The sequence below is a fragment of the Phalacrocorax carbo genome, chromosome 13 (genome assembly GCF_963921805.1).
Source record: "Phalacrocorax carbo chromosome 13, bPhaCar2.1, whole genome shotgun sequence".
In the NCBI taxonomy this organism is placed as follows: domain Eukaryota; kingdom Metazoa; phylum Chordata; class Aves; order Suliformes; family Phalacrocoracidae; genus Phalacrocorax; species Phalacrocorax carbo.
The window spans coordinates 5028479-5049704 of record NC_087525.1 but is presented as its reverse complement, the minus strand read 5'-3'; the positions used below and the strand labels follow the sequence as shown (position 1 = coordinate 5049704).

Genomic DNA, 21226 nt, shown 5'->3' with positions numbered 1-21226 from the left:
GGTTTCCAAACCTGATTCTAAAGACTTGCTACCACCAGTGAAAGATTTTGGTGTTGGTGCAGCCTTCAGCACTTCCCACCATTAAGGGGATATAAAAGAGCCACTTTTCTGTTGCATTTAGTAGCATGGTTTTTTCTGATTCACCAAAGTATATGGGCTAAAAACATGATAATTATGGTTTTTAGCATAAGAGCATCCACAGAAAAAGCAGTGGCAGAGGCAGGAGGAGCACTGCAGCATGCAGCCCTGGGACTTTGGCAAGGCAACGCTTGCAGGGACCAACCCCGAAAACACCAGAGCAGCTCCATGGCACCACTGGATGGGGCAAAAACAGCCAAGGAGAGTGTGCGTTGACTTCTTTGCTCTCCCATATGCTTACACCTGCTGAGAACTGAAGATGGAAATTTTCCAGGTTGGTCTCTTTATGTTTGCAGTTTAGTCACTTTTCTAAAAAACAACACACACACACACCCCCAAAACAGCCAACCCATGTCCACTGGCTTTCAGGATAATGAAAACTACCCCTAGTCTTGCTTGAAACCCAACCAGCGGTCACCACCAGCGGCCACCACCAGCGGTCACCACCAGCGGTCACCACCAGCGGTCACCACCAGCAGTCACCACCAGCAGTCACCACCAGCGGCCACCACCAGCGGTCACCACCAGCGGTCACCACCAGCAGTTACCACCAGCGGTCACCACCAGCGGTCACCACCAGCGGTCACCACCAGCAGTTACCACCAGCGGTCACCACCAGCGGTCACCACCAGCGGTCACCACCAGCAGTTACCACCAGCGGTCACCACCAGCGGTCACCACCAGCGGTCACCACCAGCAGTTACCACCAGCGGTCACCACCAGCGGTCACCACCAGCAGTTACCACCAGCGGTCACCACCAGCAGTTACCACCAGCGGCCACCACCAGCAGTTACCACCAGCGGTCACCACCAGCGGTCACCACCAGCGGTCACCACCAGCAGTCACCACCAGCGGTCACCACCAGCAGTCACCACCAGCAGTTACCACCAGCGGTCACCACCAGCAGTCACCACCAGCGGTCACCACCAGCGGTCACCACCAGCAGTCACCACCAGCAGTTACCACCAGCGGTCACCACCAGCGGTCACCACCAGCGGTCACCACCAGCAGTCACCACCAGCAGTTACCACCAGCAGTCACCACCAGCAGTCACCACCAGCGGTCACCACCAGCAGTTACCACCAGCGGTCACCACCAGCAGTTACCACCAGCGGTCACCATCAGCGGTCACCACCAGCGGTCACCACCAGCAGTCACCACCAGCAGTCACCACCAGCAGTTACCACCAGCGGTCACCACCAGCGGTCACCACCAGCGGCCACCACCAGCAGTTACCACCAGCGGTCACCACCAGCGGTCACCAGCCGCTGCCCGCACAAGCAGTTACAGCCGTATCTCTTCTCCCCACCGTAACACGGCCCTGGCTCCGTCTCCCCCCGCACCGTGGCGAGCGCAGATGGAGACGCATTTGCCTACACGTATGTAAAAGTGATTGCAGACAGGAGCCCGGGGGATTTGTTTCGGAACAATGTCGTAATGAGCCTGAGGATAAGCTGCTGCCCAGAGACAGGCCTTTTTCCCAAAGGGGTGGCAGCCACAAATTAGATAGTCACATCAGGTTATTTCCAGCGAGTTAACTCCCAACACCGCACCTCCACCCTGCCGAGGAGGGGGACGGCACAAATTGAACCATCCCCTGCAGATGCACCCCAAATCAAAGGTGTTTCGGGTGGGGAAAGGGGCCGGGGGGAGGATTTTTAATGGCCCAAAGTGGTGGAAATTCATTACTCTGATAAGGCCCTGGTTGTTGGTTTGAGCTTCAGCCATGAACAGTCCCTAGAGAAATTTCACCATGTTCAAGCTAATCTTCTTATAAGCATTGTTGTGGCTTTCTTATTTATTTTTTTTTTATTTTATCCGACATGTGTCAAGCAGCCCTACTAAGCCTAGTACATCTCCAGGGAGGTTGGTGTTTTCTCTTTTTCCTACCCCGCCCTCCCCCACCTGAACACTGCTTGTCTCCTTTTTGGCTCCTCTGGGCATTTCTCCATCACTACAGACAAACCAATTTTTTGTAATTAGCACTGGGAAAAAATCTCAGTAGGCTTGGAGGTTCAGGTGAGATAAAGAGCCAGGTTCCAGTTAGACATCCAAAATTCCCGGAGCTTGTAGGCTTCAGAGATAAGCTATAGAACTTGCTGGACCCTCCCTTCTTGCTGCGTTCATTTATTTTTTCTTTCCAACAAACCTTCAAAATAAATAAAGAGTTAACTGGACATTTTTTCTGTGCTTCTCCAGTACAGAATAGTTCAAGCTACTGGTAAAGCCCCAGTTGGGTACTGCCTTTATTTGTGTTATTCTCGCTGTGTTTACAAGCAGAAATAGGCAGGGATTAGACCCCCCGAGAGTATGGTTTTAAATTATGTGGTGAATATGAACCTGCGTTTGAGCTTCAGGTTGAGGGATATGTGTTGGTGAAGGGACATCTTTCCCGACACCTCTCTCCCCACTCTGGTGGAAAGTTTGTAGGAAGCCAGTAGAAAGGAAGAGAGAAAAAAAAAGTAAAAAAAAAACCAGAACCCAGACAAACTTGTGCTGTAAATGGCCATTTTCTGGAGGAAGCATCGAGCTTTTGCCACGCAGCGGGAGATTAGAAATACCCAAGGAGTGAGAAACATTCACACGCATACAGGTACACACAGCAACCCCTTCGCTCTGGAGACTTCGCTACAGAAAATCAGTGTGAGCTTATCAACCTGCAGCAGAGTCAGGACAATTAAACATTTCCTTCTCTGCTTTTATATATATTGGATTTAAGTTTTGAAGTTGTTCTTACCCGTGGATGGAGTAGAAGAAGCATCTGAGCCAGCATCTCTTATGGAGAGTTATCTCTAATGCAGGCAGTAGCCGAAATTATTTCCATGGCTAACCACTGCTGCCTTTGCCCTTTAAAAAACAAACAACAACAAAAAAAACCCAAATACCTGCCTCTTGTTTCCTAGCTATGGACCAAAAAAAGGAAGGTAGTGTGCATTCAACACCGATTTCTTTGCTGGAACCTCTCCTTGCGCACAGATTTCTGCACTCAAAGAAAAAGTCCCTCCCCGAACGCTGAGCTTTTGTCATCGTGTTTTTCTCTGGCACAGAGCAAAACTTTGCAGGGGGCGGCCAGCAGAAACCAGAAATGGGGCCCAAGTGGCAAAACCAAGCCCAGAACTGGAGCTGCCCGCCAGGTCCCTGCACAGGTTGGGGATGAGGCAGTGGGTGCAATCTACTACAAAACCGGTCTATTAAAGCACTAGCTCTCAGTTCCACCAGAGGCGAAGGGTGTGTGAAGCCCCAGAGGAGTCTCAGGCCAGCAACTAAAATATCCTCCTATTCATTTGCCTGGTTTTTACCGAAAACCAGCTCAAAGCCATTGGAGGAATGGAAAAGCACCAAGACAAACCAAGTAATTAACAAGCTACATAACTAACAAGCCAGTGATTGCTTTTCCAGGTCCCTGCTCCAACCACCTCCACGCGCAGGTTCAAGTGGATCTCCCAGGAGATCTTTGTAGCACAAAGCTTTCTGGAAGGACAGCAGCACCCCCAAATCCCTGGCTGCCAGCTTCGCATCCTACAACAAGCATCCTCCGTCTCCTGGGGACTCAGGTTTGAAGTAGCAGCTTCCTTTTTATTTAATTTTTTTTTTTTTTTTTGGTCTCCCCTAGTCAAAACGGACAGGGGAGGCAAATTGTCTTTACATCCCTTGGAAGTCAATCAGATGAATTTTGACTTCAGCAAGCTGTGGAATAGTCGCTGGAGGTGACTTAGAAATTAAACCTATGATTTTAGGAAAGGTACAGCCCTGAAGAAGCTGTCAGGGTGAAGCGCAGCTGCCATGTGAGGAATCCATTCCACCCAAGTTCCCCAGTAACCACAGATGTCGGCAACGCCACGAGAACTTGGCCTCCTGACTCTAAGGAGTTGTCCGGAGGGTGGAGCGGTGCGGAGGCATCGCGGCCAGGCTCTGGGATAAATGGGAGCTCGCGGTACCATGGAGCTGGCACGCTGCATATTTGCCACCCCGCGCCAACAGTCCGTCATGCTTTTGACAAAGTGCTGTCCTTTTGGTCAGCTTTGCTCATTATAATATCATTATCATACCAAAACACACCTCCATCCCAAAGCTACCCGCCTCTAAGGTGCGGCCACCCCTCACTGCGCATGCGCTTGGAATTCCTTCTAGCCTATACTTTTAGAAGTAAAGCAAGGAAATTTTACCCCAATCATAATAAAGGTATGTATGACGAGAGCCACTCAGGCTCCACCTGAAAGATAAAAAGTAGTATAAATAGTGTGGCGAGAAAGAGGGTGTTGGGGAAGATCCCATCGCGTACCACTCTGCTTCTGGGACCAGCCTCCTTCCCCCCACATTGGGACGCCTTTGGGTAAGATCGGAAACCTCTGTAGGGTCACTTTAAGTCTCTAATGTATTAGAGTCGCTCCATATTTGTTTTGCATACTTGTAGCCTAGCAGTGTACTCATATCTTTGGCATTTATGTGTGTCTTGTAACCAGCAATCTCGTCACCAGTAACCCAAAGAACCTGTGTATCTGTCGCTTTAATAAATTGCACTATTCATTGATCTGGCCGGGATCGTCCTCACTGAACGCGACCGGCCGGGGCAGCTGCCGAATGAGTTACTAGCAACAAACACCTTGATGAATCGTTACTTCTACAACCCTTAGAAAATAAACCGTTGACCAAGTCTGAGACTAAGACTGGACTCAGCCGCACCTAGACTCCTCTCGGAGAAGGAGTTTAGAAAGCAAGGGGGTCCTGCCTGAGCCTCGGGACTCAAAGGCAGGACCCCTCCCTAGCCACTCCACGGACTCCTACCGTTAACGCAACACAAGCGTCCGAGCGGGGACCCCAGGCCTCCCCACATACCTGATCCGCAGGCACGGCCGGGGATTTGGTCAGCCTGGGCTCCGTCCACACAGACGTGCTTTAAAGGCGTGGAGTTCGAGCCCTGCCTTGGCGAGAGATCAAGCGCAGCAGATTTACCTACACCCCTCCCGTCTTATCACGCATGAGCCCCGTCCAGATGTCAGGCGCTATCCCTCTGTTAACAATCCCCTTTTGCTTTTTCTTTCATCTCCCTGTTAAATTGCTGACAAGACCTTCCTGGCGGCCTTTTCAAAAGTAGAGATCAAAAAATCAACAGAGTATTTCAAAAGCAGAAGTCCTTAGGGAAAATAAGAAGGGGAAAAAACAAAACCCAGGAGGGAGAAGGAGCCTGCGACGCTGTTATATTGCCCAGAGCCGAGAGCAAGAGGCTGGTTTTGCAAGTACTTTAACTCACTACTGGTAGGAAAGGGGCTGATTTGGGGTTTCACAGAGCCGCCTGCACAAGCGTTGCTGGCACCTCCAGCCGCGCCGTGCTCAGTGCCGCAGGATGGAGTTAGAAAGGCCCGTCTGGTTGCAGCCACAGCAAAACCCCAGTGTGGCATCCCAGCCCCGACGGGTGCTGATGGCAAAACTCCTGCTAGCACTGGGGGGACAAGGAGCACGTTCCACAGGAAGCCACCTCCCCTTTGAACATCGTGGCCAGCACGGAGGAGAAAAAAATGGGGGGAAAATACCTTTCCCACCCATGCAGAGAAGGGAATTATTTTTTTTTTGATAGGCAGGCCAAGGCGATCTATCTCTTTGCCTAGTCGACATTACCTTTTCTTTCCCCACAGTGTTCCAGTAAAGAGTTTTAGCTTCCTTTTCAAAAGGTGACACTGCCAGCTTTCAAAGGACACCAAAGAAGAGGCGACTCAGGGAGGTGACTCTGTCCAAGCAGCTGACAGCAGCAGGCAGAGAGCACCAGATGAGAAAAAAAATATTCCTAGCCTTTGCTGACATGGCCAAACTATGTCAGCATCACCAGCCCGCATGTGCGGAGAGAAAAACACAGCCCAAGAAAGCAGCAACGTCAAGCAAACCCAGCCTTTATTTCATTTTTCTACCTGGCTGATCATATTCAATTCTCTATTTAACTGGTAGCAGAACGTTGCTGGAACAAAAAGCGTTAGGGTTGGGTTCCTCCCCCCCCCCCCCCCAGCTTTATTTAATTTTTTTTTTTCTTCTCAGAAAAATTTCTGAATTCTGAAAATTCAGATTCAGAGTTGGCCCAACGCGACCAGCTCCCGTGGCTAACGCGCATTGAGGCTGCACACAGCTCTTTGCTTCAGCAAGACCCAAACCCACACCTAAAAAACCACACCTAAACTCGTCGCACTGATGAAAAATAGCAGGCAAAAGCGAGCACGATAAATCCCCATTTCGGCATGCAAAGAAGGACCCCTCGGCACAAACAGCAGCGCTTGTTATTCACTCCTCGTGATGTGTTATTTATTATCCCACTTCTTCCAAAGTTGCAGGAGTCTAATCAGAGCACAAAAGCAACAGAGGGTAATTTTGGCGGTCAGTCACACGCTACCAATAAGGAATAATAAACAGCTGGAGCGACCACTTGAGATGATCCGTGGGCTAACGTCGGCTCACACAAGCTGCTCAGTGGCCACTTCTGCACCATGAGCAGGATCTCAGGCTCAACACCCACTTAAGGCCGTGGTTAACGCCAAGCCTTTAGCAAGCCCATCCTTGCCCGTGGGTTCCTGTACACGCGCAAGATGTAAGCACGTGCATCTGGATCGGGGCTGAGGTTCATCGTATGCCTGCCAGCACGTCACTTAAGAGACAAGAAGAAAGTAAGTAAATACAAAAGAGCCCTCCTGCACCCTAGAATGACATAAAAAATTATTTAGAAGATAATCTTTCCCGGTCTAAGAACAAGGTAGATCACCGTATCACAAGACGATGCTATTTAATTTTATTGCTTTGCTTCCAACCTCCTTATACAACCCGAACTTCTCTCACATTATTGCAAACACACCCAAAGAAACTGGGAAGTGAAGAGAGCCCCATCGAGTAACTGGGAAACAACAGCAAAGCCCTGCTGGCAGAAGTGGCGAGAGGAGCATCTGATCGATGCTGCGCTAACCCGCGCTTGAAGGCTTGCGGGGGTCTCCACAGTCACTTGTCTCCCTGTGGGGAAAGAGGTGCAGACATCAAATTCTGCCCATAAAATGCTTCTATAAATAAGTGGTACCTAGCTACCAAGGAATAGGGGGCCAAGCCGCCTGTCCCCCCACGCCACTAATGCCTCTGTCTCCCGTAAGCGCCTGTCTGGCTCTCATCTTTGGGAACATATTGCACAGTTGCAGCTTCAGCTTAACCCTTGACGATGCAGCGCTTTGCCCCCAGAAATACAGCGTTGCATTGCCTTTATGTTACCTGCCAGGTGTGCTGTGGGTCTTCTTTCCCTTCTCTTTGGAGCAGCAAGGGGGACCACAGTTCTGACAGGGCCGATGGACTATATATACATATAAACACGTTTCCTCCTTTCAGTAGAAATTTTGCCAAACGCTTCCACATGTTGCTTTTTTGTTCTTTTCTAAAAGTCTACCTGAGTGGCTGCGTATCTGCTGCTTCCAGCACATGGCATAACACAACAAATTTCAATAAATACATTATTATTTAATTCCTTAAGTGACATAGGAGGAGGCTGTTGAAAGAGCCCCAGAGCCTACCTGTCTGGCCGTGGTCCTTGCAGCTCTGCCTGGCACCTGGCATCGCCTCAGCTGGTCCCTCAGGTGGCCTCTAGTCCCCAGGCATCCCTCCTGATACCCCAGGCTGCCTCGGGGTGCTCTCCCACGGTGCTGGCTCTCCCCTGGGCGACGTCCTGTTGCCTTCAAGGGCACCATGGCTGAAGGGTTTATTGCTGTCTCAGGACCCTGAAGGTTTAGCTGCTCTCTTCTAGTCCCCCTGGGACCATCTTTGACATCCTCAATGGCCCTCTTGTCTTACACATCTGACCTCTGCAGATGCTGCTTCAAAACCTAAGCAGGGCCTTGCACCACTTACACCAGTGCAGGAAGAGCGGAGAAACTCTGGCTTTGCCCCACTTAGAAAGCTGAAAATGGCCTGTAACATCTTCAGCAAGCCCTGCACCTTTTAGTTAGTTAGGGTTAGTTAGGGTTTTCATCGCAAGCCTTGGAGAAACAAATGCCTCCCCTACTAATTTTCCAAGGATAGCCTCCCACCGCTCATATCCTGGGACATGGTTCTGAAAAGCCCTTCTTGAAAAAGTTGGGACAACACACGTCGGCAACACCACGCCTATCTAGGCATCGGGGTGGGTGCACAATAATATCAATAACCCGTGACCAAAGAAGCTAGTGGAACTTGCTAAATGCCACCGACCCCGAGGCAGCCCCCGTCACCGCCTCCCCACGCAACTGGTGGGGCTCTCTTGGCTCCCCAGGGGCCAACCTGCAACAAATTTATTGGGGGGGCACCTCCTCTATGCGGGGAGCCAGCTTAGCTCTTTGGGTGTCCCCAGGGCAGCCCAGAAGCAGAAATTTTGGGGAAAGAAGAAGGCTGGGACCCCAGGAGAGCTCCCGCAGACTGCTCACTCCTGCGTGCAGCGCTGCTGTGCCAACTCAGGGCGAGCAGCAAAACCACAGGGAACACGTTTCATCTGGAAATAAAAAGCCACTTTCACCTCTAATTAACCCAAGGTACATTGGAGCAGGAGAGTTAGGCTCTCATTAGCCAAGCTGGCTGTGCTGCAGTGTGATCTGCTACTGCAGCTGGCGCCCAGCGCGGAGGGCAGCAGGGCTGGGTGGGAAAGGCAGCTTTTTAGGCTTGGATTAAAATATCAGTTTATAAGGGGAAGAGAGCACCATGAGCCAGGAAAAGGTGGAAAGGGAATGATTGGAAAAGCCACAGCTGAGGAAACACCCTCTCCCTTTGCTCCCATGGGCAGGAGGGCATCCATCAGAGGCTGATGCGGGGCAGTGAGCAAAGTCCCCTCCCAGGAGGTGGCAGCTGGGACGGACCCTTCACCTGATCTCCTTGCGGAGGGGTGACCTGTCCCTGAAGGGAAGCGGGCAGGGAGGAATAAAGAGACTCTGAGTGGAGCTTTTACGATGGCTGGGGCCAAGAATGAACCTCTTTCTTGCAAAGGTGCCTTCTCTCCTGAGTGACACTGGACTGCCCTTTGTTAATAAAGAACGTTAAAAGCAGTATGAACTTGTGGATGGGGAAGGATACCTGATGATCCACTGTTATGCACACCGCTAATGAACAGCTGAAGGAAGCAACGCCACGTCATCCCCTTGCTAGGAAAAAATCATCACAATTCAGAAACTTGCAGCTGACTGAAGTAGTTCTGTAATGAGCTGAAATCTCTGCCATGTGAGGATTCTTTAGCTGCAATGCCTCCCCACTTGTGGTTAGCACCCGTCTTCCCATTTTTCCCTTTTTCTAGGGAGGAACTATTATTCTGCCATTTCTGAGCGGCCTAAAGGAGTTCTCTCCTGGACGCGCACCTTGAGATCATACCTTGGCTCTCTCCTGTGGTACCGTTATCTCCTGCTAGATCGCACGGAAACACCTCAGACTAAAAAGATGCGGCAAATTTAGGCACCAGTCCAGCAATCAACAAAACCCATAGCCATTGCAAAGGAAAGCAGGCAGCTAGCCTAACACAAGGTATGCAACACAGCATCGTCCCAAGGCCTTGGATAAAGGTCCTACAACACAGGGGGCAATATTGTCAGACCAACCTATAGCTTTGGGGATGTTTCTAATTAACTTTCAAAAGAAAATGGTTAAAACGGCAAGTTTTCTGCTCTAGAAGGACTGGAAGACTCAGCCTTTGCCATTGCATCAGCTAAAGGAAAGAAACACAGAAAGAAAATTAATCAGGTTTAGATCAAAGAAAAAAAAACCCAACAAACTGTCAGCAATCTCCTCCAAACCGGTACCTGTGAAGAGTTTGCCGTGGCTCCATCCCCCCACTCTTCTTTCACTTTCATCCTCCTGACCTTCTCCGCTCCAGCCAGGAGGGAATAGGAAAGTTTGAAGAAAGCTATTCTTGCGTTATTTTTAGCAGAGCCAGAAGAAAAGTGACTGGAAATAATCCATGAAAGCAAGCTTTCACCTTGATTTTCAGACTCTGGAGATTTCGATAGCCTTGATAACAGTCACAACTTTACCAAAGGCATATAAAATGCTGAGTGATACCAAGAACATAAATTGACCTCTTCCTTTCCTCCCACTTCACGTTAAAAACCCAGTGAACCATTGATGGAGGCCAAGGCAAACACTTTCCCCCACAAGCCAGTGAATTGGTGGCCACACAATAGCAGGGAAACGCAGGCTGAAACCGGGCGCTTACGCAGCCAGCAAGGAAATTCCACGTTACAGCTGAACATATTCAAAATACATGGCAGTTTTGGAAGGTGTCAGTGCCTTGTGGAAGGGGTCACTCTTTCCCAAGCAAGATGAAGAAATAGCCATTCCCACCTTCCTCATAACTGGAACAGAATAATATTGTAAATGCATTACAAAATAAAGAAAAAATCCCACCATGACAACATCAGGAAGAAAAGCCCTCACTCCTGAGTTACTAAAACCCACTAAGCCCTTTCTCTCCTCCAAAGGAGGGCTAAACCGCTTGGAGAAGAGGTTTGTAGAGACATACCTAGTGCTGAGTGACTGCGTAGGGACCTCCGCGCTTCTCTACCTGCCCCAACCCACGAGCACCAGTGCAAGCAGCTGCTGATAGAACACAGGCCTCAGCTCCGTGCTTTAGAGACCAAAGGAATTAATTAAAGAAGCCGCACTCCCAAGGTGCTGATAATAAGAACAAAATGAAGGCTGATCCCATTAAGTCAATCTTCTCTGTTGATTGTTGCCATCTGATGTCTCCTTCTTCCCCATTACTCCCTGCTGCGTGTTCCCGTCCCTCTTCTTGTGCCACCTACAGCTGTTACAGTCTCCAAGACAAGCAGGGAGATGCGGGGAACTGAGATGTTACGGTCCAGGCTGTGCTGGGCATCGCTGCACGGTGCATAGTGCGGCCCTGCTGCAAGCTGGACATCCCACGGAGCAAGTCTCTGCCGTGTTTCCCAGCAAGTCACTGCGCTGCCAGCTTCATTTTACTGGTCAGGCTTCTCCAAGCCACTATAGATTTAAACCTACTTTATTTCTGCTGATCTGTTTTTAAGTGACCACGGCAATGAGACTGATTCACTGGCTGGGCTTTAAAAATCCATTGCTTTCCCACCATCAGCTTTCCTTCCACTATCAAACACCACCTTTTCCTTCTGTGGCCAGGGCTGCTAAGGGTATTTCTTCCCAGGATGCTTGTTCATCCCGCTCAGAGGTGGCAAACCCCCTGGCCCAGCGTGGTGCATCCCATCTCCTCCTGGCTTTGCCCTTGCCCTGTGCACGGGGTGTAGCCCACCATGCCGTGGCTCTGTGCTGTGGAGGGCTAGATATCCTCAGCACGGGGAGAGGAAGGATGAGACCCCAGCACAGGGTGGGTGCTGAGGGAGTTGCGGCAATTCTGTCTTTGTGGACTGGAGGGAGCCCAGCCCTCTGGGGCGCAGACTGGCTGGCATCCGCTATCGTCAGCCCTGCTGCTCCCTAAAGAGGACTTGGCCACGTTTGGCTGGGCTCCCCTGAGCCTCACGTTATGGCCCGGGGGCCCTTGGAGACAGTTCTTGCTAGTTGGTGGCTTTTACTTGCAATCCGTGTCAGCCTGACACCAAGAAGGCACACTGTGCGCTCCCACTGCTGGAAAACTGTCCTGGGGGGAAGAAGCCAAGTGGGGTGTGCTGAGTGTGCAGCGTATTTCCAGCAGACCCTGGCACGAACCACGCCGTCAGCCTCTCCTCGCAGTGGGAAATAGCTGCTCTGGACCAGAACAGAGCCCCTTGGTAGGGAACAGCCGCTGCAGACCCCTCCCTTTCCACCAGCCTGGGGAGAAGGGATTTTCCTCCTGGTCATCCTCCTGACTCAAGGACATCTTTCAAACGCAGCTTTGCTTCCTCGACACCCAGGCAGCCACGTAAGCACAGGCATGCATTCGCCGGGCTCGCTTCTTTTTCATTAAGCTCTGCTAATTGGACGTGATGCCATTCGGAGGCGTCGCGAGCAGGAGCGGAGTTGAGCAAGCAGGCACTGGCTTTGCTCTGCATTATGGGGATGGATTAATCGCAGCCTCTGAAGATGACACAGAGGGAGGGAGGGCGAGGGTGGCGTTGATAAATAACCCTCACCCACTGACCCACTGCATGCTCGCATGGGGAGAGCTATCGATCCACTGCCTATTCAGGTCCCCCCCGCCCCACGTTACTCAGGCTTTCTTAGGCTGAATAATACAAGCCAGGGGTTATTGATCCCTTGTAACCGATAAGCTACTTGCTCATGTTGTTTTAATCAGTGTCAGGGGCGTAGGCCCCAGGTGGGAAGAGGAGGAGGATGGTGAACAGCTACCCAGCCCAGAAAGGAGCTTACCCCCAGCACCCACTTTTGGGCCAGAGCTGGATCTCCCAAGGGAGCCATGAACCACGTCACACTGCTCCCCCTCCCCCTGCCGATCAGGAGCAGCCAGGGCAACTGCAACCAGAAAGCATTAAAAAAAATCCCACTTTGCTGAGTTTTAAAACATCTTCCTGGATCGAAGAGGTACTGGTAAGTGTTCTCATGGCAGGACATATTTATTGCCGTCTCAGGAAATGTTTCATTATTCTTTGGTAAGTGGTGGCTGTGAATCTCAGCCTGTCTGCCCAGCCATAAAGTGCGCCATCGGGCAGATTATTTCTGGCAGCTGGACTCTGCCGAGGAATGAAGCGTCACCTCCCAGGCCTGAGGGCTACTGCGTCCGAGAAAGCCTGCCGGGGCTCTGCTCGTCCCCGCTCCGCGCCGGGAAGGAGACCCAGCTCCCACATACCCCGGGGGGAGAGGGCAGGCAGGCAGGCAGGCTGCGGAGTTGCTCCTGGTGTATTTACAAGAGAGGGAAACCACCACCAACGCCTTCAGCGCGCTCTTTAAATACTTACCGTAAAAATAATAACTTCAGTGAATTCCGTGCTTGGCCAACTGAAGCCATGTCAGAGAGAGGTGTTTGGGAGCACGCCGGTCTGCTCGGAAGCCTCTGACAGGAGCTCAGCAGGTCTGGATGGAGGTGGAAAAGGCAGAAATCTGAAGCCACCAGCTGGAGGGGACCATTGGTTCCTGCTGGTGGCACGGGGCAGGCCCTAGCAAGGCACTGGCGAAGCTCCTTTTGTTTGTCACACCATGCAGCCACCCAGCGCCAGGACGGGGAGACACAACCATTTCATCACACACAGCATCGCTTTTTTCCTGTGAAAATATCTAACCATTTTCCCAGTCTACGTAAGCTTCCAGCACCTATAATTTGCCGTGGCAGCAAGTCCTACTTCTTAACTGGGTGCTGGGTAAAGGGTTTGCCTTTGCCCCTCTTGGAACTTCTCCAGATGTTCCCTGCTCCTGATACCAAGTGTTTCTTGAACTGAGCTATCATTGCCAATTAATTCCTCAGCTCTATGATACACATCGCTCCATGTCTGGCCCCACCTTTATCAATCCTTGCCTTCAGTGGGCAATTTTCTAGGCTTCTTCCCATCCACTCTTTGGGATGGGAAAACCAGACCTACTCCCAAACTATTCAAGGTGGGATATGCCAGGCATTCATTAAACAGCATGGTAATGTTCCACATTTCAGTCTCTCTTACCTCCCTGTAATTCCTACAATTATGTTTGCTTTTTTGGACTACTGTGGAGCATGAACTGTCATTTTGAGAGATATTTCTAGCATAACTCTCAGATCTCCTTCCTGAGCAGTAATAGCCAGTTCAGAGCCCATCGCTGTATGTGTAAAGTTAGAATGATTTTTCCCCTGTGCATTGTTTTCATTAAGCAGCCTTGAATTTCATCTGCCATCTTATTATCTGCTCACTAAGTATCATACGGTCCTTTTCCCATTCTGGGGGTATTAACTCACTGTTGTCAACCAACATTGCTACGTCATTTGTTTTTCCCCGGACCCATTTGGACCACAAATTCAGGGAGATGCAGCCGGATTGATGCGTGTTGGGGCTGTATCATCAGCAAGTGCATAAGCATCTTCTCCAGGCAGCATCTTCCACAGGGGAGCAAGGTACAGGTAGGATACAGTCACATCTACCTCCATGCATACTTCCTTCATAGATAATAAGGTTGTCGAATTTTAGCGTAGCTAACGTGAGCTGAAATAAGAAATGGCCTCTCTGAAATATCTTGCCTTTTCCATGGTTTGAAAAGCCTTCTCTGGAGTTGTAACTGTGGTATTTACCAGCTCCTCTGTGAAAGTAGGTTCTTTCACGCTGAGGAAAACAAGCGGGTTTTATTTTCCTACCCAAAGGGAGACAGTGATTGGGGTAAATTGAATGCAGCTGGGAGCAAACAGAGACTCAGGATTTAAATGGTTTATCGATAAGGAGCTACTGGGGCTTTATAATTGCTGTTTGAGTGTCTGGTTCTATAACCTGGGTCCACGTAATCCAAACCCACATTTGGTTAGGTTTTTTGTTTTTAAAATACATTCATTGGCAATTCATTTTTAAAGTGCCATTGGCAGGAAAAGGCTGTCCCTGACAGCACATCTGGATGAGCATTCCAGATGTGCTCCAGCCGGTACCGAGCCCGCCTGACGAGGGCTCCCGGTCTGCCTGCAAGTCCTGGCTCTTGCTGTAGGTATGGACAGAGCAAGGTCCTTTCTGGCTGGTGACGGAGCAGCAACCAGCGCACCCCAGCAGGAACGGAGCTCGGGTAGGGACTTCATGGCAGTTGTGCGCGCAGGGCAAATGGAAAACAATGCACCAACGTCTCTGCCTTCGGTTGCGGACCTGCCAGGCTCTCCAGTTCCCTAGTTTTCAGAGACAGCTGTTTTCTAAGCCATTTTAGCCAATGGGCCATGGACACCTTACAAAACTGCACATTAAAATGAGCCATGGACACTCCATTAGCCATCCTTCAAAGCCAGGTGGTAGAAAATAGTTTATTAACTGCTAAAGAATGGTTTCCCTCTATAATGAACCTTTCTCCAGTATTGAAGAAAAGCCATGTCTTACTTTCCTTTTCTAATAAATGGCTTCTTTAGAGTTTAATTAACTTCTCCCCGCTCTTCTTTTGTGGCAAAGTGTCACCCTGACCACAAGACAAACTCTGTTTGTTCCTTTATCCAGGAGAGCGCTGGCCTGTCAGATAAACTGCTCTGCCTAATCTGCTGGGGCTTTTCTCTTCCCACTTTGCATATTCCAGGGAAGGAAGCGGTAATAGCAGAAAGTAACGTTCTTGGGTGGCTGGATACCTCAGCCCTGGGACCGGGAAGAAGCACCTGCTTAAATACCACACGCACCATGCTCCTGCAGCACCGCCTGGGCTGGGAACGGGGACCCATTTCACAGACCCACGAGGACCTGGGTCAGGCCCTCTGCCTGCTCCTTTGTTTCCCTGGAGTTGAAAAGAAACCCAGAGGAAACAATTTTTGCCCTTCCAGCAGTTCAGGATTTTGTATTTTCAGCAGTGGGTGTCTCTCCTCTGTGTGTGTGTGTGTGTGTATATATATATATATAGCTCAAAATCAATAAGAGTGAGATTAGGTCACTGTGTTACTGAGAAATGTGCTCCTGATAGCATATAAAACCAGTCAGCTCCTGCTCCTTTTCACTTGCTGTTGTGCTCCAAGACCAGCTACATGTGGAGAGATGGTGGCACAGCCTGGAGAAAGCAAGGGGTTGTTCTTTTCTGCTCTTAAAAAAAGGATACAGAGGCTAAATTTAGGCCAAGAGGGACCATCACAAGTTCCTGCGTTGGCTTTTCAGCTAAGTTTACAGCCCCAGGAGCCGTCACACAGCAGAAGGTGGGAGCAGTAACTCCCGCCTTGGGGTCCCCCATCACGAGGGAGGTAGAAGCCCATGTGTACCACTAGAGAGATGGGTGGCCTTTCCATGCAGTGCCCGGGCCCCTTCTTAGGAAATGGATGGTGTATTTGGTATGGCTCTGGGGTCCCAGCAGTAGCCATGCCTCTGAGCCGAGCCCCTTTTACCCCAAGTGGGCCTTTCAGTAACGATGTCCTAGGGCCAGACTTGTTTTACAGTACAGACACACTGGCCTGCAGCTTCTGAATGGCGCTGGTTGATTAATTGTGCCAGGCTGACAGCAGCGAGGGGGTTTTGCACCGAAGCTTTCAGACACCAATGCAGTAATGGTCTCCGGTGTGCAGCCTCGGGGGACTTGCCCTTCCTACCCAAACAAAAGTAATCAATGGTGGCAATAAACAAACCAATCCAGGCAAACGAGAGCATCCGAGCCGCTCCGGGGAGGCTGCTGCAGGCGCTCAGTGGGAAGCAGCTTGTGTGGGAGCGGGACCCATGTCGGGGTGATGGACACCCTGTAACCAACACCTGCAAACGGGGGTGGCATCAGGGCAGCGAGGCACCCCAGGAAGCAGCTCTGGCCACACAGTAGGGTTGGGCAACGCTAAGCACCAAGGTGGTACCACCCATGATCATCTCAGGACCTGCTCTTCCTCTTCCTCCTCCTCCTCCACCCCATGCTGCTCACGTGGGAGGCACCTAGCTGAGACACACACCTATAAATTTGGGTGGATGGACTGCTCTACCATGCTATGGGCTGGGCTGAAATCTTAGCTGGCAGTGCTCACGTGTCGGAGGGAGACCACTGGAGTTACTGACTGCACAGCATCCAGTCCGTGCCTGCTGCCACGTGTGGGAAAGGGGGTTTTTGGCTGCTCTGCCTGATTACCCAGCAGCATGTGCCCTCTGGAATTTATACTTGGGGGAAAAGAGCTGGTTAGATAAGTTTTCCTGTCAACATGATAGGGAAGAAAAATAAAAGTAGGGAAAGGACAGCTTTTTCTAGTGCGTGTCTGATGAAGGAATAAACCTGTTAGACAAAGGTAAGGGAGAGATAACACAACTTACTTTTTGAATACAGGGGGTGAAACTGGGCTGCAGGAGGAGCATGGGCCAGCCCAGAACATCCCAGGGAAAGGACAGCAGCCACGGCTAATCATTTACCCCACCTCTCCTGTGCTCAGCACAAGCTCTGCCACCCCGTGCAGGCTGAACTTGGTGTGAAGGGCTCTCCCCTCTGCAGACATGGTCCCATTTGATGTGCCCTAGCCCTGCCTTACAGACCCAGGCAGAAGCAGATCCCTTTAATCCAACTGTTTAATCCCACCCCCTACATCCCTGGGGACATAAATAAAAACACTATGCATAGTTGATACCAATCAAATTAATCCATCACAGGCAAGCCCCTGCAAGCTTATGGGACTGATAAACAAGACCTTTCACACCCCTGTGCTCATCCCGTCCCTGCCCTCCCTCTCCGCCAGGGCTGCGGGGTCCTGGCCACGCACAAGGTGCCGGCACAGCCGGGTGAGCAGCCGGTATCTCCTTGGATCCCCGCACCGAGGTCTAATCACTGGCCTCTCGTATCTCGAGCAGTTCTTAGGCACTCCTAATTGGCACTTGACAAAGTGCCTGCCACATGTTGGTCAATACCAATTAGCATACTTATTAAATGCACGTATTTGTTGGTGGCAGTTATCTAATTACCTCACAAGTGCATCAGGGAGAGGCCCTGCAAAGGGTGCCACAGCTGAGAAGCTTCTTCAGGTGGTTTGTGTGCAAACCCTGTGAGGCTTTAGACCCTGCCGAGAGGCAGGAAAAGGGGCTACACCAAACCTACATGTTATGGCTCGTGTTGGGCTTGAAACCTGCATCTTCAAGGGCCGCAGCACATGACAAACCTCCTTGTGCTGTGCAGGGAGGGTTAATGGAAGAGCACCATCTACACAGCCCCATTTCCACCCATCCTCGATGGGTGTCCCCGAAAAGGAGTCTCACCTTCCCTCGGTCCCACCGTGCATCTCCACAGCCTTGCTCAGGGTCTCCAGTTGAGTGTTGTCACCTCCTCTGGGTCAAACCACTCTGTTCCCCGGGCAGGACCCATTGGGAGATAGAGGTAAGCTTGCCAAGCGTGCAGCCCGAGCAGCTCCCACCTCCTGCCACTTCCAGGGTAATGCGACTCAATCCGATATTTCGGGTTTTCCTTCTGCAGAATTAATTACCTGGGAGCAGGAATAACGAGAGAGGCTGAGACACCTGGAATTACATTAACTAAGCTACATAAGGCTGCTGCTTTTTATTTCTTTCCCTCTTTTTTGCATATCATACCACAGGCTGAGCCTAGCCGGTGGGTACCACTGTTATCAGACAGCAGGCAGAGTGGAGAGTTGATACAACATTCATGCCCGGGAACCAAAACAGACCCTGCACACTGCTTTAATTTAATGCTCGTGGAAGTCTCCAGTTCTGACGTCCCCCGCTCCCCACTGGAACCGGTAACAGCAGAGTGTGGCCGGGGGAAGCTTCTCTCCCTTTGACATCAGGGCTGGCATGGAGAGACTCTTCCCTGTGCAAGGGAGAGGGGGAGAAGGGGACTCTTCTGGGTGATGGAGAAGATGCCATTTTTGCATTTTCACACAGGAAAACAGGTGAGGCTAGAGGGTGCTGGGTGCTACGATAGACCCAACCCAGAGCAGGGTAAGGGGCTGGGGGAAGAGCGAGGAAAAACCACGGTCCTGTTGCAAGCCAGCAACCAGCTCTATGCACCGTTTTTACTCTCCTGTCCCTCCTTGCCTTTTTTTTTTTTAATTTTTTTTTTTTTGGTCCCCTCCACTTAACTTCTCCATCCCCTGAAGAGCTGAGAAGGCGCACCAGTGCCTCCAGCACGCTCCTTGCACTGGCAGGCTGCGTCACTCCGCTGTCGCTTGGGCTGGCTCAGGTTGGACAGGGCACATCTAAGCCTTCCTTACCATTCAGCCTCTTACATATCAAATGCAAGCAGCACGTTGAGTAACTAATCTTTCATGCATGCCTATTAAGCAAAAAATTAAAAGAAAATTACATGGGGAAGTCAGCAGCGAGTAGGAGGGGACGGGTTGTAATTATGTGGCTATTAATTGGTGTAAAGTTCCAGTTTAATACTCTCTGGACCATACCAATGTTTCCTAGGGAAATACGCTCTCTTTTAGTTTTGGATGAGAACCGGGATTCTCTCTGGAAGCTCTGAATCTGCCCAGAGCGGTGACTTTCAGCTTCAGTCCCTCAGCAGGTTTTTGTTTTCATGCATTGACGGACAAAAAGAAGGGGCTGCTTTTAACATGGCTTCATATGCCTGAGGTGGAGGGTGGAGGGAGCCACGTTTTACCATTAGATGATGATGATAAGCAAGTGATGATCCTTTTAAGATTCATCCCACATGGAAGTATTTGCTCTAAATACAAAATTCAGGAATAGAAAACTCGAGAGACTGTTCCCAAATACCCCCTACAGCTTCTGCCAGCCTTATGAATTCCTTAGTGGAAGGTGGGAACCTCCTGCCCAAGCAGCTTTTCATCAAAAAACTGACAATTAAACAGACCTGAAATGTTTTGTGCAGCAAACATCCATCAAACCCCACGGAGGATTTAAAGGAACGATGTGCAGCTTCCTGCCAACTCACCTGGCAAGGGACCAGGCAACCCAGACGCCTGGCCCACGATGCTCCTGCCACGCAGAATACGGCTCTGCCATACAAGAGGGAGAAGCTGCGGGCACTTGCTCTTGCACCAAGGTACACGGGTATTCACAGGCCTACACCATAAGGTGTGGGAAGCATGGTCTTTCCTTCTAAGGAGTCCCATGGGCAGCTGGAAGACACTGGAGCAACAGGCAAATACGCTGTGCTACTACAGATGGGGGGGAGGAAAGGAGAAAATGAAAGGGTTTAGATTTTTCTTTGCTAAAACAAGATATTTACATGGATAAATCAAAGTGCTCTCAATTTTGCATCAGATGACAATGATCATTTCCCCTGACGGTCAGAGGTTTCCTTCTAGGGGGAAAGCCAGGTCTGCTCCGCTCCAGCCGATACGAGCACGCTCCGAGCGGCTCTTGCCAGGACCCCAGCAGGAACTGATTTTGCTAAGACACCTAAAGATTTATCTTTAAGCTACAGACCTATCTCTTTTACTTCCCGAACAGGAGAAAAACACTCACTAAAGTGAGTTGAGGGGAAGCAGGGGGGAAAGGGATTTTATTCAGTCCAGAGCTTGGAAGCTCAGAGCAAGGAATTCTCCCTTCATGCTGTGGCTCTCCACGGACGGCATTAACATGGAACTACATGCCTTTTGAAAAAGAAAGGCTTGCGCTGTTGCCAATTTTCAAGCATTTCAAACCCATAAGATTAAAAAAAAAAAATTTGGTTTTCTCTCTGTCTCTCATTTCTGAACCCTTTCGAGCAAACTTCTCTGTGCTAGAACAAGGACTAGGAAGCTTCACAGTCACCTGGCACCAGCAGCCAGAGGTGTGAAAAATGAGGATCTTATGAACCTTTAGAGAAAATCTCCAGCTACGGAGGCTCAGCACGCTGCTCTGGAAAAGGCTTTAACCCAGAGGAGACATTTCCATGGCAAAAAGGACTTCAATGTGTGGTCACTAAACCCACTTACTAAGCAAAGAAGTAGCTTTTAAAAATTTTTTTAATCCGCACCTAGTTTACTAGTTGCTGCTTCTGTACGGTTTTGTTCCTCAGCAAGCAGCTGCCACCTCAGGAGAAGAGCTGAGGATGGGGTCAGCACCAGGAGCCGAGACCAGTCCCACCATCCGAGGTGGCGCTTCCAGCAGCCCCAGCCTGCTGCCAACAGCTATACTCACCCAGGACAGGGATTTGCCTGCGGACTCGGAGCCTGCCAGCCCCACACGGCTCTGAAAACACCCAGCGTCCTCCTGCCTCCAAAGGTGCGCAGGCTTCTGCTGCCAAACAGACAGCAGGAGCGGAGGAAGATGTGATGGGAGGGTGAGCAGGGGAATACGGCAACGGTACAGCCTTTGAGGGGAAAAAGGCCACAGGGCTCCCCGTGCAGGGAAAACAGCCCCCCCGGCAGCCAGGGCTGACTCAGCCCCGCTTTGCCCCGTCAGGAGTGACACCGTAGCACCACCACCGCTTTAATCAACTGGGCACCTGCTGAGCTGGAAGAGAGTCCATGTAAAATCAATGTGCCGTTAAGAGAAACCACCGAGGGCTGCCAGTCAATACACTGAAAAGACACCGCTGCCTGTGACAACCCAAACCAGCAACCTGCTGTTATTGACAGAAGAAGTGGCAGGCTTTAAAAAACAGCATCTTGTTCTTCCTTCCTCCCCCTCCTGAGTAAAT

General features: G+C 50.6%; 1 long non-coding RNA gene across 1 annotated transcript in view; it reads right to left on the bottom strand.

The window, feature by feature from the left end:
- LOC135315589 (uncharacterized) overlaps window positions 1–21226 on the bottom strand; it is a 199563-nt gene that overhangs the window by 25045 nt on the left and 153292 nt on the right. Inside the window, exons 13-17 of the long non-coding RNA XR_010375067.1 lie at window positions 19532–19757; window positions 17872–18095; window positions 12994–13108; window positions 7669–12154; window positions 6972–7123 (exon numbers count right to left, since the gene is read on the bottom strand). This is a non-coding gene — a long non-coding RNA (uncharacterized LOC135315589). The remainder of the gene's footprint in view (window positions 1–6971; window positions 7124–7668; window positions 12155–12993; window positions 13109–17871; window positions 18096–19531; window positions 19758–21226) is intronic.